The 18201-nt window shown below is 40.7% G+C and overlaps 1 non-coding gene across 1 annotated transcript; it reads right to left on the bottom strand.

Annotated features, from left to right (window-relative positions):
• Nucleotides 1-14749: 14749 nt before the first annotated feature.
• TRNAR-CCG (transfer RNA arginine (anticodon CCG)) lies at nucleotides 14750-14822 on the bottom strand. Its single transcript has one exon. It is a non-coding gene; the product is annotated as a tRNA-Arg (tRNA).
• Nucleotides 14823-18201: the final 3379 nt, after the last annotated feature.

Here is an 18201-nt window from a genome sequence, read left to right as displayed (position 1 = left end):
CATTGAGAGCAAGAGAAAAGTTGAGTTTTCTTTAATGTAATAACTCTCCTTTCCATATGTGTAAGAATGCTCATGTGGCCATATAACTGTAACTGTTGAAAATCAAAGTCTGCTCCACGGTGTTCTTAGAATAACACAAAAGGAGCACTGTAATCAACTTCTTCCCATACAACTTTCCCTGTAAATGAAACGGCCTTACTTAGAAACATGATGTGCCTGCACTGTCATGAAGCACAGCCACAATATAAATTTCAGACATTCAAACCCTGCTGCCTTTTACAGTCACTTAATTTTTGGTGGAGGAATAGATTTTTTAATACTATCTGTGGGTCAATGACATTTCCAGCTCACATGCAGTATCATTTACAACCACACTTGTGTAAGAATTGCCTGATCACTGAATTTTCTTTTCCGTTCATTTACTTAATGGGTAAACCTCATTTCAGAGCCTTAAACCTTAAGAATGTAAAGCTACATTAATTAGTGGAAATCACTGGATTTGCTCCAATATCAGCCTATTTAATATTAATTCAAGACTATCCCTGAGGTTTTATTTTATATTTGCCTTCTCATTATTCATAAATAAAAGTGAAATTCTCCATTGCCCAGATGTATGCAAGTACCTTCTCATTTACTGATTTCAGTGTCAGAGAATGTTCTCTTTTTAACAACTCTACTGCTTACTTTGCCACTGCAATTGATTCCATTCATTTCTAAATTCATTCAGTGTGATGTCTTGATAGCATATGCATGAAACATATTTTCTACTGCTCATAAAAGCCCCAAAACATTCAAAAAAATGCACAGATTTAAATGTGTGCTCAAATATTATTGCCTATGTGGTTTTAAAGGGCCACAGCGCAAAAAATAATGCTCAAGAGTACAAAAAGTTAATCAGATATGGGGAAATTAGATGATATTAACACCACACATTCACACATGATAATTATCTTGGCCAGAGACGAGCTCCTTGCTTTTTAGCACATCATGTGAGCTATGTTTTGTGAGGCCTTTCTCATACATAAACACACTGCGGGCTGGGGACATGTATTATTAACCCATAGCAGGGGTAATATAAAGATTTCCTAGCTGGTAGGCCCCAGAACAATCTAGTTGATAAGAGGGAAGAAAACTCTTCCTTTGTGCTACAGAGGACTTCTAAATACCTTTGAAAGGATCCTATTCATTAAGACTCACTGTCATAACACTGAAAACATGCCTGTGCCTGCTTTCCCTCTTCTCATGCGGTGAGGAACTACAGAAAACAAACCTGAGTATGAACCCTCAGATGTGAGCACCTGTCCAGGGTCCCTTTTACACTGTCTGCATCCTTGATTAGAGGCCTTTTCTTTTTCTTTTAATCTTTTGCCACCCTAGACAACATCTACAGTAAGGCCTGGAATGAGTTGCTCCTTATTAAAGGGGCTACACAGGGTGCTCTTAACATCATGAGGTCACTGAGCATGTGATTTTAAAAAGTCACTGAACAGTCATAATTCCAAAAGTAAATGGGATCTAAACATGTATTTTAAATGTGAATCATTTGCCATCAGGTTTCCAATGAGAGAAAATGGATTTCCTAGAAACTATTCCTATTTCAAGTTGGCAAAGCATATTCCCTTTTGTAGAAGGTTAATGATGCATAGTGTTGAATGGAGAGCCCCAAAGGTAATGAGTATGCTTTAACTAGCTCTGATGAGATGAAGACCATGTTTTCCTACTCAGAATTGTATTATCCTAGAAAGAGCAGAGGGAAGATCAGATATAAAATACCAGCAAAACTGCAAACAACACAGATTAAGAATCAGAAATACAGCTGAACCAAATCAACACCCAGAGCTCACAGCCTAACCTGGAAACCACAGGCCCCAGCTTTCAAACACGCCCCTCATGGATTTGTCAAAATGCTCTATTCTGGAAATAAGAACAGTAGAAAATAGAAAGAATTTTCTGTACAGGAAAGGAGGCATGTCTGCAGGGGAGAGGGGAAATATATTCTGCATTTGGAGAGGGCATAAAAACAAAAGCGTACCATCATCAGAAAATTCATCTACCTCATTTAGTAACACGGAGATCCCTGCGATAAGACCAATCAATCTGGCTCTAGGAGCAGAAGTGCAAAAGCCCAAGTGCCTTTTGACGTCCCACTGCAGCTACTTAGTCCTGAAAAAAGGGCAGCACTATGTTAATGAAGGTGTGCTGCTTCTTTGCTTGACTTTATTCTGCGCTGTGTAGATGCATCAGATTGCTCAGAGCTGTATCAGGGAAGTTCTAATGCAGAAGTGCGCAAGGCCGTGTAGAAAAATTGTTCTTGCAAATCTGGACAGGAAAAGGAAGAAAATAAAATGTCTTTAAATGAAAAGGTCCAGTTGTCCTCCAAGCGTTATCCCTCAGACAGCATCTGTTTCAGAAATGCGTGCATCAGGCCCACTGGCAGAGAATAAATATCCATGTTAAATCATAAACTACAGATCAGAATTAAGAAATTAACTGTGGGTTCCAGAAAAGAATTCCAATAACTGTGCTCAGCCAGGGATTACTGCCAGCCATAACAATGTAACTTTCATTATGGAGAGCTGGCATCCAAAACTTGCTGCATGGGATCTAATGCCTTTCTGGCTAACTAACAAAATGATGATGGCAGACATTGAAAGCAGCTGTTAATTTGGCTACTGATGACCATCACTCCCATGGCTCCGATTCTTGTTTTCTTGATGTTTCATTCTCATAATTCCACAGTCATCTTTATTTTTGTCTTAAATGGGACTTCCTAGGATTACTGAAAAGTTTCCCAAGTGTAGAAGATCTACATTTTATAGCATAACATTTGTAACTCCATATAGCATGTCAAACCTTCTCCTACAGAGAAATACAGCTCCCTTGGAGAACTTCAGACAACTACATGCACTGAGAGAAAGGCCAGTCTGTTGACCGAGACATCAAATTGAGCTCTGTGAAATTAACTCATTTCCAAGTCTCTCACAAGCACCTCCCAAAATTCTGAACATAATGGTCTCATTCGCCAAAATTAAGATTTACTTTCCTTGTCCGGGCTATTAAAATTACTATTCTTTGAAGAAAAGATCAGCTGCTGGGATTACTGCTTCCACATGTGAGCGTGCATACATCTTACATTTGCTAATGACGAGCCTCGTGACTTTTTAGGAGTACAATTATTTTATGCTGCTAAGAGTAGCAGACAGAGAAGGCAATTTTTTACATTTAAGATGTGCTTTGATGTTATGGCTAAGCTGAAATTGGGACTGAAAGGGGCTGTCATGCTCCCCACCTCCAGCACCTGGCTGTGCATAGCTGTGTCTGGCTTTACATTGGTTCAGTAAAATCATGCAGCCACAGCGTGGGGAGCTGACTAGGTTAGTTATCTAGCAGAAAACTTTTCATTTTCATCTTCTTTCTTTTTTGAAGGATTTATTTTAATAGGATCTGCCAGCTGAGCTGACTCTCCCTGAGGCCACAGAATCACAGGACCTGAAACAAGTTTTGCACACATAGGTGCGTGCCGCTAGAGAAAAGGGTGGCCCTGCTGTCTTGGCAGCTCCCAGGTGTTAGATTGGCATGGCTGTACTGTCATGTTGCAGCTTCATGATCTTTTATGAAACAGTTACTGGTGCAAAACCAGCAACTACATGGAAGAAATTTGAGCTAGTTCTAATTGTTCCACCAACGTGGAGTGGGGTTCTTAGCAGGCCTGGTCCAAAACCAGGACTACCATGAATGTACCCTATTGATCAATTTTTTGTTTCACTTACTGCAGATTGGAACAGAGAACTCTTTTGATAAGCCCCTTTCTGCTATGGATACTGTTTTGTGACATTTCTGAGAGAGTGTTTTATAACTCACCTTCTCCTCTTACCAGTCTTGTTCCACAAAAGTTAGCCACACTATTTTGCAATTTCTTCAGGCTCAGCATTTCCAAACATGACAGAAGGCATTAAGTGCCACAGGAATCTCTATTTGTTTCAAGACTTTGAACTTTTGCTTCATATTGACTCAAAGTGTCATCACTCTCCTGAGAATTTCTGAAATTTGTGAAGTGTGCTGATTTTTTTTTGCTGTATTAAAGAAAATTTGGGTTTCTGCCTGAAAGCTCTTGTTCTGACTCTTAAAAATTTAAACACTGTGATTTCCAGACCATATTAAATTGCAATGTGAGCTTAAAATACAAAATGACAAAGGCAAAATAAAAACTATATGATAATATTTTGAAAAGAAGTAATGTGATAAATTCCCTGGTAATTTCAGTGGAATCAGAGTACTTTTGAGGGAGAGCTTCTTTTCACTTAGACAGATTTTTTTCTACAGCTCTGTTCTCAAGCCAGCAAAAGCAGTTAAATACTGATGATCCAATGGATCAGTATTTCTCCCAGAAACTCCCCTAAGTTGATTGTCCTCTCTAACAAAACCTGGGTAATGACTATACAAGAATGCTGTGTTCCATATTAGGTTACACTTTCTTTATACCTACATTCCTTTCATCCACCACAGAACTCTGTAGAGGATACCACCACAACCAGAACTGGGATTTCAGCCTTCCATCACCGTTTTTCTAAAGAGCTATGGTTAATTTCACGTGGCTGCACAGAAGGCACAAGGCCAAGTCCTCACAGAAAGGAGTCTGTCTTTCTAGAAATGGAAAGTGAAAGATAAAAGGAGATGCCGAAAGGTCACCACCATCAACCCAAATATCACTAAATAGAAGAGAGCTGTGGACTGCTTTTGGGCCCCAAGGCCAGAGATACCAGCTATTTTGCAACTGCACTGCTTAAAGTTTGTCCCCCAACAGAGAGGGGGGACAGAGTTTTGTCTTGGAGAGAACCAGAGTGAGCTAACAGGTAAGTACTGTGGAAGCTCAGAGGTCTGGTGAGTGAACTCGCTCCAGTCTCTGGTCCATTTTTATTTAGAAGCAGAGGTAATCACCAGTGAGAATGTTTCTCGCTGTCTGTTGAGAAGTGATGTTCATGGAAGCTTTTCTCTTACTTCCTGTGAAAAAGTCTTATTGACATATGCAATGTCTAAGAGATGCCAGGACCAGAATCAGGAAATAAGAGCCTCATGAATAAACAACCATCATGAAAAAAACACACTCTGCTAAGGGTGTGGGGAATCTTTTGCTTGTGAGGACTAAATGCTGAACACGAATCAGAAAATGTGTTCTATAAGCTGCCACTTTTCAAGAGATCACTCTATACCTTTGGCCTAACCAGCTATGTTTTGTTGCTAAATATTGCCCTACCTGGCATCCATGATACTCATCTCCGTTTTTACATTCTGGGTTGGATCCCCTTCCACAGACACCACAAGGGCAATGTGCTCCCTGTCAAACACTCAGATTGCATGATTGACAATGTATTTCTCATTAGTCCAGCCTGCAGAGGAACCTTCAGGATGCTTGTTGAAATTTTCTTTGCTGCCTTTTCACATTTCACAAAGAACTGATTTCTGCTCACTAATAAGGAGAGAGCTAGAGCCTCTTCTTCTAGACAGGAAGCCCTTAAACAGGATTATCACAAGATAAATCCCTGCTCTTCATGCTTGAATACAGTGAGTAAATGAAGACACAGACCAGGTAAATGACAACACAATGAGCCACTTCAAAGAAGGGAGCATATGCAAAAATGATAGAACAAGTGCTTAATAGGTGATAGTAATATGTATAACACTCATTGCCCTTAAGATGTGCACAACAGAATGTGCACACCTCTATAATAAATATATCATATGACTCCCCCTCGCTTCTGACTCCCCTTAGCACCACAACAGAAATCAGTATCAGTTACAGTAATTTGTGACTAAGTTAATTCTATGAGCATGTGGAATATTAAATGCTTCCAGGTGCCTTTTACTCTCTATGAAATAACAGGCCCAAGCTTAATGGGTTTTGAAGAAAATTAATTCTCCGTAATGACTGTAAGCTGCTCAGTGTACCTGGCATGGCAACACAATCCCTTTTTGTGTTCCAGAGCGATCAGAAATATTACCCTGTGTGACATGGCTGTGGGAATGAGAAGTTGGTGACATTTGTGAATAGGATACAAGTAGCTTAGAATAAACCACCTTGGCTTCCTGCTGTCCCAACCAGCCAGCAATATTTTAGTGCTGTGTAAGTTTGCAAAGGATGACTTAATTTAAGGAATGACTTTTAGTTTGCCTGTGATTATTTATATGCTGTTTTGGGACAATGAGGAGCCATCAAAATCCTTTCTAGGTTAATTTACCCACTGGGCAAGGGCTGCATGGCTTCAGCTAGCCATGCCTGTTCCAGCATTCTTCGGGAGCAACCATTTTGCAAGATGTAACAACAGCAAGGGCATAGCTGGAATGTAAATTACTCTTTGGGGCCTGCCAAATTTAATAGGAGGAGGATGGGACTGGCATTCTTTTTTTTTTTTTTTTTTTTTTTTTTTTATTCCAGGTTCAGGACTGAATACAGTGAAAGATTTTGTTTCTTTGTTATTGTATTCCCCTGTAGACTCCAGTGGAAGATCAATGACTCAAATTTGTCTCCTACTGGTATTTCTGAATGTCTCTGTTCTTTTTTCCGAGAACACTTTTTTCTTTCATCACTTTCTCTAATTTGGTCTGATTTGGCCTGCAGTGGGACATTAATTTAATAAAGTAATTCCTGGCCTGCCTTCTGAACTTTAGAAACCTTCTCCTCTACCAGCCTTGTCTGTCCCTCAGTTTTCGAAATACACTTAAAATAAGCTGACAACTTTATCTGACAAGAATTTTCCTGGAAACTGCTGATGAGGTTCTCACTATTCGCTAAGTAAGGGATTCACTAGAAAATTCTAAGTAGATTCAGCTAATGAAAGTATCGAGGCCTTCAAAAATATTCTTCAGGTTCATATCTGAGTCTTGGAAAGAAATAAGCCTGAGAAAATACAGACCAAACACTAAAGACAATACCTGAATTTTTTTCTCAGATGGTCTATCTGATTCTAATAATGGCTATTTCTAGACTAATCCACTTTTGTACTCCTCCAGTGTTTATGCACTTTGCTACTCTTTGAGTTATGCATAGTTTAGCAGGAATACTGAAAACCCTGTGTTCAGTGTCATTGCTATGACTTTGACAAGTCCTACCAGTATAATGATAATTCCAAAGTCTCTTCAAGGATCTAGATACATGTAGGGCACCACATTATTGATGGTCAGGATCATGTTTTCACTGTAGTGTTTCAGTAAAAAGGAAAGGCCATAAGCACATACTTATAATCAAGCAGGTACTTAAGAGCTACTGGATTACGGCTTGACAACACGAAGCTGAGTCAGGAATACGTCGTGAGTGCAGAGTGCACAAGATAAGAAGAAAAAGATGTGTGATCAGTAGTTAATGAAACAATACTAAATCATTAAAAATAATAGTAATTAACAGTAAATTCCAGGCCTTCAAGCAGTACTATCCCTGGCAAAGTCCTTTGACTTCAGTATCTGAGGACTGTGAAACACAACCTAAAAGTTTTATCTCTGTAGGACCTGCCATTTGAGATTTTCAATCATGGCTTGGCCTCACTTCATAATGATCTGCCCCAATGGTTTCTCTAAGTATTATTACCCTGATTTTACTAACAGAGAAACTGAATAGTTAAATACCTTGCTCAAGGTATTTGCACAGAAGAGTCCCTGGAGACTATGAACATCACTTCACAGAGGCTAGAAATTTGCCCGCTCCAGCCAGGGATAGTTTTCAAGTGAATGGGTAGAGCAGAGACATTGGTACTAGAGAGAAGTGGAGGACTGGTATGGGGAAATTTCAAATGCTTGGAAAAATTTCTATCTTCCTGGGGAAAGTTTAAAAGCCAAGTAAATTTAAGTGATTAAACAACATCAGGATGTGTGTCTTGTTAAGATCTTAAGTACTCTGCCCATACTTTTACATGAGCAGAGTAAGTTTTGGAGAGTTAGAAGCAGAAATTCTTTGTGTGGCAAGTGAATGGAGATAAAGACGCATTAGGAATAACACTGGACTCTTATGTTAAGGAAGTTTAATTTTGAGAAGAAAGCTACACCACTTCCTTATGAAGTTTGTATTACAATAATACTGTGAAACCAATGGTTTCACTGAATGACTAAAAGTTTTAGGTGTTTCATTAAATGACTGACAACAAGGGCATTCTATTACAGTAAGTAATAGAAACTGTTTCTCTAAGGCATTTATGAACTATCTACACCCGTAAGATCAGTCTGGCATTCCTGTTAGTCATGATATGAACCTTACCTCTGCAGACATGTAGTTGCACTAACAGTGGCAGAAGAATTCTCTGCTGGACATTGCCTGACACAGAAATCTCACTTGGGTCCCCACAACTTCTAGCTGATCAGCTATGGTTAGAGACAAGCCTCTAGCCTCACATTATCAGGCTGTAATGGATGACATTATAACAAAGCTAGCAGTATGTAGACTCTCCCCCTGTGCAGGGAAGCTGATCGTTGATACCTTGGTCGGATTAAAATGAGAGTCCTTGGCTTTCAGAGAACATTAACAACTCTTGGGTGTTTTTTTTCTTTTTTTGAGGTGATGGAGTGGGGGATGAAGGAGGAGGTGTTCTTTATGAAGGAGCTTTTCTAGCATTTATTTCTCCAGCAAGCAGAGCAGAGAAAACACAGATACAGAGGGCAGATCCCTCTTACAGTTATCTTCCCAGGCAAGATTTTCTTGAGGATGCACTTTAAGTTCCAAAAGTTGCACCTGAGCCAAACAGTTCACTGCCTTGTGCATCCACGGTCAGGGTATCACTGCAGACCCCAGATGTTAAGCAAGCACTGTCCTCTAGTCACAACACAAATCCACTTGAGAATCTTCATGTCTGTGTCCCATGCAGATATTTATCTCTATAACCATACTGTCAGTCTGGATGACAGACTAACTTCTACAAAACCACCACACTGGGTCAATAATCAACAATCATAGCACATCGCAAAAAAGATCATGATATTTCTGTGGCCTCCCTATAAAAGGTATCAACCCTGGATAAGTGTAACACAGCCGTTTAGGCTTTTAGTCTACACCTTAGCTAGTGGTGTGCCATTTCAGAGCTACCTCAGTATGACTTAACATTTGATAGAAAGTCCTTGCAATTGCTTGTAAACTAAAGACTCTAAGACAAACCTCTCCTCTCCAGATGGATCAAAAAGGGTGCATTACATCTATAGCATGAATGAATCATAGATGCTCCTTCAAGAAAGAAAGAAGGTTACCAACTGATAATCAGAATCAGTACTTTTAGATGAGTTGTCTGTATGCACATTCATTACTCATCTACCACAATCTCTCTCTGATCAACAGATTTCTGCAGGTGAGAGGAAACCACAGCATGCAAAGTACATTGGGTGATGGGTAGTGTAAGCCCTTTTGTGTGGAACACAAGGGGAGGTGTGACCAGAAGTTGCTAGAACGAGAAAGCCTCTGTGCTAAGATCTTTATGGCATATGTGTTCTTAAAGTATAAAAGTACATATAAATTATATAAATATAGGCACATATGAAATACATACCATGAAGAAATGCTAGCTATTGATAAATAAATTCCTTTTCTGTGATTTCACACATATTACTGTATGACTTTAAAATAAACATAGATCTTTTTTACATTAGTTACTAGGCATTTCATATAATGTTTATTTCCTATCAGTTTTACACTGAAACCTCTCTGGAGCAGGGTCAGTTACATACTACAAAGGTCCAGCACCCAGCACTGGGACTCCCCAGCCAGGTATAGCCTCCTTGCTGTACCATAACATAAACTAATAAAAAAAAATTTTTAGTATTTCTATCAAACTTTTCATCTAATTATTGTTGAAGAGATAAAAGGAACTGTGAACACAGCCTCAAGAAGTGCAAACTGGCTGCACAAACCAGATGATTCTGAACTAACCTTGCAACAAGCTGCTCACAGACAGCTTTCTGCTCAGCTCTGTTGAGTAACAGGGCTAGGGGAAGTTATACCAGTGGGGCAACATGAAGGGGAATGGCAAGAATAACACAAGAAAGGAGCCTCTCCTTCACTGTGTAATCCAAGTGCGTGCCTCACTTTTCAGGGCTAATAGTGAGGTGAAAACTGCCTTCTCTCCTCTGCTTATCCTGTTACTGACTCAAAGAGCACATCGAAAAATTTATAGGGAAACATTTATACACAAGTATAAAAGAAAAGTACACAGCCAGGGTATTTGAAGAAAAACAATAATTCAGTTGTACCTTTGAAGCAGGTACTCTCTATAGCTTTCTTGGTTAACTGAGGTATTGTTGGTTGAAGGAAAGTTGATTGAGTTTCACTATAACGGCTGTCCAAATAAAGAACATTACCTGAAAGTAAATGTCAAATCTATAAAATTAGCCTACAAATGTCAGTATTTGCATTTGTTTAAGGAGAAAAAAAAGTGTAAGTGCCAGTGCATATCTTATCATTGTAGATCTGTATTTGTTTTTTCTTCAGTACATTCTTTCCTACTTGCTCCTGAAGCTGAGAAATGTGTAAGTGCCTCATGGCATAGCTTGACATCAGGACTGTTGATGGCTTTTCCCATCAGCCATTACTGTAGTGCCAGCTTAGAGCTGAGTTCACTCAGCTGGCACCAGATGCACTTGAGGAAGGAGAGGACCCAAACTACACTACTTGAGAGGAAGTTTGAGAAGAAACCATGGCTCAGTCACATCCCAGCTCCTTCAAGTGCAAGGATGGTGGATCTTGACTAGGGACAAAGCAAGTCCCTCTGGCATGTCTAGGGTGGCCTGTGCTCTCTAGAAAAGGATAGCAAGATAAAATCTTTATCTCCTCTTTCCCAAGTGCTACCAGAGACCAGTCACCAGGCTAAAAGATATCACAGCATTTATCTGGGGAATGACCCTGAAGCTGTGTCTGAGTGCTAATACTCCTGGAAGTCTTTTCTTCCAGGCACATAAGGGAAAAGAAAGTGATTGGGAACAGTAGTTTGGATTTATTGAGGGCAAATTGTGCCTCACTGGACTGAATGCCTTCTGTGATGAGATGACTGGCCCTGTGGACAGGGACTAAAGAGTAGATGTCTTTTACTTTGGCCTTAGCAAGGCTTTTGACAAGTTCTTCCACAGCATTCTTGTATACAACCTGGAGAGGCTTGGACTGGATGAGTAGAGAATAAGGTAAAAGGAAAATCGTCTGAACTGTGAGGTCCTAAGTATAGTGATTGGCAGATCAAAGTCAGACTGGCACCCAGCTATTTATTCATGTTCTTCAGCAGTCAATACTGGAGCTGATAGTGTTAAATATCAACAATCTGGAGCAAGTTCATGAATGACAGAAAATTAGGAGAGTGATCCTTTGAAGGGAAAGGTTACCATTCAGAGGAGCCTTGATAGGCTGGAATGGACTAATGGGAAACCCATGAGATTCAGCAATGGCAGGTCCAGAGTCCTACACCTGGGATAAAATAAGGTCCTTCAACAGTACAGCCTGGGGGCCAACTGGATAGAAAGCAGCTTTGCAGAAAAGGACCTATGGGTCTTGGCAAGGATGCAGCTGGAAGTTGTGAGGCTACATTGAGAATATTGTGTGAGAGTATCCAGTTTTGTGACTCTCCAATACAAAAGAGTTATTGAGACACTAAGCAAGACCAAGAAAGGGTTACCAAGATAGTTAACAGGCTGAGCCCATGACTCTTAGGTCTAAGACACAGGCTGGAGTTTCTCTTTGGTCAACAGATACCAAATAGAGTCCTCTAAAAAGCTTTCCAATAAGCTCAGTTCTGAGTATAACATGTTCACACACTGTCCAAAGGTGCTTTCCCTTTGTAGGCACTGCTGTGGGTCTCATGCTTCCCCCAGGGAAAGGGAAGCTGTGTCATGCTTGCTGCTGGAGGACATCAGCCTGGTTTGTGCTTGATGCTTGTACTGGCAAATGATGTTAACTCAAGGTGTCCCTTTTTAACTAAGAAAGATGTGCTTGGATAGTCTATAATGCAAGTGTGGTTAGCCTTACATGAAGGTGCCTTAAACTGAAATAGCTTCTGCCACTTCCCACACAGGTCAATAATTCCGGTCTGAGTGCATCCCCAGCAAGGCACTTTCGCTTTCACTGTTCCAATACAGCAAAGGCAACAACACTAACATATAAAGACAAGGCATTTTTGTATTTGAGGAAGGCAGGGGTAGGCAGCATCCTCACTGAGAGAGTCAAAAGCTTTGGACGCCATCATTCTCCAATTGTATGTGTTTTTGGGTGATCGACTCCCACTTCTTTCCCCCTCCTCTCCCCATGTTCTCCTATGACCAACATCAGAGAGGAAGCCATATTTATTTATTTATTCACACAAAGAACCTGTGAGAGGAGAGGTCAATGGCACAAAGAATAGTATGACCCAGCAGAAAAACCTTGACTTTTCTGGATCAAGCAACACACACATGAATTTAATTTATAAATATGTACTCATATTTCTTCCTTATTTGTCTAAAATAATTCTATTTGATTTGGTGTGTCTAAATGGACAGCATAATTCAGACTGGTACTGCTAAGTCTCACACCTACCTGTGTTCTTTTTACACAAAAATCATCCTTTACAGAATGATTACTTCTCCATACCTATAGACAGGCTCCTGATTTTGCTTGTTTCCTCTGTACTAGCACTGGGAAGCAATACTTTTCCAAGCCATATTTGACTCATATCACTTAGAATTAATAGTTACTAATATAGCTACCAATCCAGAGATAGAAGAGGGCTGTTAGAGATTCATTTTCTCACTGGAAAAGCTATTTTTCTCTCTGCTGCATTATTCAAACATATCCTTGCACAGAATCCCAGAAAACTCCCACTCTCATGCCCTGAAGTCTGAGATTTGACTCATTTTGGTTGAGTCCCAAACTCCCTTAACTTCCTAAAGTTCTTCCCTCTTTCTCCAAGTGAGTAAAATCTTTGCTTCTCCCAGAGGAAGACAATACAAAACCATAGTGGGCTCCAGTGAGATTTACTGCCAAAACTGTATTTTCAGCCATACTGTTGTTGCCAAGAGAAAGGGGAGGGGGGGAAGAGAAGGGGAGAGCCTTGAGTTATCAGTGACTAAGTAGTTTTTAATAATGGTGCAATGGCAAATCAAGACACCTCAGAAAGAAGTATAAATGCAGCCAAGTTTTATTCAAGAGATAAAAACTCCTTCACCTGACTGGTCAAAACTGGAAAAAATCAACAGGTGTAAGACAGAATTAATGACATACCTCATCTTGACCTTAACTCACTCATGCCTTTCCTTGGTTTCTTCTCCTAACCTGGGAAAATTCCCTGAGATCATGTGAGTAGACTGTTAACATCTTTGACAGATGGTTATCAGCAGAAAAGTGGAACTATAAAATGAGTCATGTTGTCATCTCTAAAAATTAGTGGCATATAAATGTTTTATTGCACTTGTAAGCTTTGGAACTTGTAAAATATGTGCTCATCCACATACATGAATACAATTGGGACAAGTAAAATACTGCAGAGATATAGCAGGTGTTAAACCTTCTTTAGGTCATGGAGTGTTTTCCAAACAGGGACCAGTACAAATCCGCAGGAAATACATTCTAGAGCACAAAGGCAAACCTACATGAAGGCAGATTCATCTTATCCTTCCATCCAAAATTTGGTCCCTCTACCAGAATTCGTGCCATATTCTACAGGCTGCTGCATTTCCTCTCTGATTTCACATCAGATAACCATAAAAGCTCGTGCCACTAATTGCAATAAAAAAGGAGTTATTTGGATGGCTTAAAGCTATAGAACAAGACCTGTGTTATGGAAGCTTATTTTCATTTTATGGATCATAAAGATGACTCAGTGTCTAGCTCTGTAAAGAAATGATATGGTCTTTGATCTGTATGTTCTTATATAGAATGTGCCTTCTGTTACAGGACAAAAAAAGAGAAAGCCCTAATAGGCATTGGGTGTTTATCAGATGAAAGCCCACAACAAACAGCAACAGACTGCAAACATCTACATTATGGCTATCGGTTGCTATTGTAAAGAGAGAGGTCTAGAAAGGTGCAGAGGAATGAGTGAGGAAGTTCTTATTCGAGGTCGGAACCACCTGCACAGAACTAAAAAGTAATTTCGGAAGAGGGAGGCAGTTGAGGGAGATGCTCTTTATGTGTTTTGTTTGTAACCTCTGTATCACAGATGGACTACTTATATTGGGTTTCTTGTTCATGGCTCTGCAAATCCCCTCAGCTCAAGGCACACTTTGTAAATAAACATGTATCTGTGATGCAAACAAATACCGTATGTATCATGCAGCAATAAATGTACTCTACCAAGACATACTAAGGCATTAATCTTTAAAATCTGCCAGAAAAGATAATCCTCTAAGTAGTTTGTATTGGAAATATTAAGCATGTTCACAATAGAAATGACATTATTTTTAATCCGTAAAGAGTGTAGTGACCTGCAATATGCTTACAATCAATATCTATCTAGCATCTACCAAGCAATATAGGAATGTATATATAGGGCTAAGCATCTCCTGGATCTGAGTTAATATAAAACTTGCAAAAACTCTCACAATTTCCCTGACAAAAATTTTCTAGTGAGCTTTAAAGGCAATTGGCACTGGCTTTGATGGCCTTGTTTCATAGAATCAGTAAGGTTGGAAGGGACCTCTGGAGATCATCTAGTCCAACCCCCAAACGAATAGTCCATAGGGGGATCAAACTCGCAACTTTGGTATTAGTAGCACCACACTCTAGTCAACTGAGCCATAATACACGGATAAATGTGTTGCTGTATGACCCAGATGGGACTTGAACCCACAATCCCCAGCTCCGGAGGCTGATGCCTTATCCATTAGGCCACTGGGTCAATAATGCCTTTTGGCATTAATTAGCAATCATCTCATTAAGAACAGGTCTCATTTTTCTAGACTGTACAAAGACAGAGCATGCAGTCATTTTCTAATAAGTATATATGTATCTACAGGAGAGAGCTCTTGGTGGGTATGTAGCTTTTTCTCATAGGTACAAGAATTCTTCTATACTCAGCCTTAGTGATCGTCAGTGTAACCCAAAAAGTGATTGGGTTAGAAATGGGGAGATTAACTTCTCCAACAAAGGACTTTTTTACTTAGTAGTAAATGTTACAGTACTTACATTAATTGATTTTCCCAGCATCCGTGTCCTATATTCAGGAAATTAAACTTAAAACTACACTGTGATATGCTCTGGGCAGGGTTTCAAATTACTTCAAACACACAATTATCTGCCTTCTTTTGCTTAGCAGGTAAACAATAATAATATACAAAGTCACTAGAAACTTTTCTTTACAGAATGAAATACTTTTACTTCAGACACTGAATGCCTTCTAGCTTCTGCTGGGAAAGGAAAATAGAGCAGTGTAGAACGACAGGACAGGGAAGTAGTGTGAGAACAGTACTTCTGCCAGGCATGGCGTGCACCGGGCTTACCTTACCATGTGCAGTCAACAGAACCAGTCAGTCCTATTCCTGTCTCCTCGCTTTTGTAATTATAGGTTCTAGAAAAGAAAAGAAGGCAACTGACTTTACAGTGTTGCACAATAGGGTCAGAACAAAACAAGTGCAACAAATAAGGTTTGGAGCTTGTTTATGCTCCTACTGGCTTGGAGGGGCTATTTTAGACACAGTTCATGCCATGAACTGAACTGAAGCCGTTTATCTGACTGCTCCTAGGCTTCTGCACTTAAACAGCTTCATCTAACTTTCACCGCAACTTTGGGTCAACACAGCCTCCAAGCCCCCATGTTGACTTCCATTAAGTATGCTCAACAGAGTATCCCATCAGTGGGACTGGAAACAGCAAGAACCATCATCACTATCTCTCCATCTTTTTCCAGCCACTTCATACTAAAAACAACACAATTGGTTCAGAGGTGTCTGGTGTCAAGTGAAGAGTCTAGGATCCACACACTGATGCTCTTCTGATAGGATGTGAGGGTGCTTAAGATAGTGGCATTGATACTTCTTGCCACGAATGCATACTTACATTTTAGGACTTAGGAAAACTACACCACACATCTGGGCAGTCTTCCGCATCTTCTACTACATCGTTAATAAGAGCTGGCAAAATCTGGCCCTGGAATGAAGAAATTGATATCCAAGTGAGCGGATATATGATATAAAAATAGCAGACTGTAAATTTCCCATTTTTTGATGACACAGCTCCAACAGGATATGGCATTTGTGATGGAGAAGATGGTTGAAACAAGAAACTCATGAGTCCAGCGGGAACCTCACGAATGCCTGAGCTGCCTCTGCCCTGCCGGTGGCCTCAAGCCCTTCCTCATCCGTTATACCTCTCAGGGGAGACAAGCCACATGATCCTGGCCACAAAACCTGCACTACTCTTCCCCCCCACCAACCAAGGTCACCTAAAATGTCTCTCATGTCGACAGAGGGGAGACAAAAGACTCTTTTGTGCCTCCATTTGCCCCAGACCAGCAGCCCCCCCCATACCTTTTGCTCTGGACCTTCACAGGGGCTTTCCACCCACCTCCTCACCACAGCACACACTGGAGGGAGACCCACTGCCACCAGCACCATGGCAGAATTGGCTGCCATTTCCAGGGAGCCTCATTGCTGGTAGTGACAGGCTGACCCTCGCAAGGAGGTTTCCAGGCTGGTCCACGCACCCCTGGCTGGGCTGGACACAACAGGCCCCTCCATGCAATGGGAATGATCTGCCAGTGCCTGACTCTGGCTGTCATCCCAGCACCATGGCAAGGGGCTGTGGAAAGGCTGCACTCACCCGCTCAGGCGGTGGCTTCCCATCAGGCAAGTAGTTTTCAGACAGCCCATGTGTCCTTCTGCCAGGTGCCCCGTGGCCAGTTCCAAACCACTGAGTTTCTCTGGCACAGAGGGAGCTGCCCTGTGAAGCAAATCTGCATTTTCTCCCTCCGTTTGTGTCAGCTGCCTGCCCTTCTCCTGCTCTGCTCCCATTCAGATCCCTCTGCACATCTTACATGTAGAAGAGGCACGTATCACTCACAGGCTTATGAGGAGCTGCTCCTCGCAAGCCTGTGAAATCATTGTCATGTCTAACAAAGCAAAGCCAGAGGTACACCAACGTGTACCTGGGAGAGAGCACAGAGAACAAGGAAAAGAGTGCAAAACATCAGTTCACCCAATTAAATGTACTGAGTATGTTAGCCAATGCCGGAAAAAATGCAGTAAACCTTTCCATGTGATTTTATATAGATACAGTTTTTAATGCAAGATTGGTTTTCAGGGACACCATAAAGCATTCCTTAACTACAACCGCTGTAACCTCAAACAAATTATGTGTGTAAATAAATACATTGCTGTAACTAAACCCAGGTTACCAAATAGGCAGAGCGTAGCTAAGGGGCTCTATCAAAAGTACGTTAGAAGGGTCCGTATTCCTCCCTCAGGAAGCTCTACAAGAAAAGACAGTTTTATTTGTGTCTTTGTGGGGACTGGGGAGGAAAACAACCTCCAATAAAATGTGCTTAGAAGACGCAATTCACCTGGCAGTTGTTAACACGTGTTCCTTAACCAGGAAAAAGAAACTGCAGAATCACAGGAAGAATTTCAAGGGTTCAGTCCATCCTTTATCTCATCTCCTATATTATCTATCACTGCCAAAATGTAGCAGGAACTCCAGTAAGAAGCTGACATGCAAACTTACCTCAGCCATCAGGAGCTGCCACAAAGGAGGTTATTATTTTTTCACCCAGCATCCCACCTCTCAAAAGCCCGGGGACCATCACGTTAAATTCAATTGCATTTCTTACTCTTAATTTCAGAGTGCTTTTGCCCCCATTAATAACCTCCTGTCCTCTCATTGTGAAAAGACTGACTGGATGAATACGTAGGCCTGAAAAATGGTTTCTGTGAGACAACATACGTCACATTTTGCACTCAGTGACAACCAGCTGAGAAAGTCACAGTTACCAAATGAATATGAACGGCACCAGTGCTTTGCTGGAAAAGTGAGGGCAGTAAAAACATTATGCACTGCACCAAGACAAAGTACAAATATCAGTTGCTTGTATTGATGGGAAGACATTGTTGGTTACAATTAAGGAAGACAGAAGGCCACAACATGGGCAAACCTCAAGTCTTCTTTCACTGCAGCGTCTGGCTTTACTCACTGAAAATATCAGTAACAATTTAAGAAACAAATTGTCCAGAGGGGAAAGGAGAGGGAGATGTTTAAAATAACAAACCTAGAAGTTACTGAACATA

The sequence above is a fragment of the Rhea pennata genome, chromosome 1, assembly GCF_028389875.1.
Source record: "Rhea pennata isolate bPtePen1 chromosome 1, bPtePen1.pri, whole genome shotgun sequence".
Classification (NCBI taxonomy): domain Eukaryota; kingdom Metazoa; phylum Chordata; class Aves; order Rheiformes; family Rheidae; genus Rhea; species Rhea pennata.
This window is presented reverse-complemented; position numbering and strand designations above follow the sequence as displayed.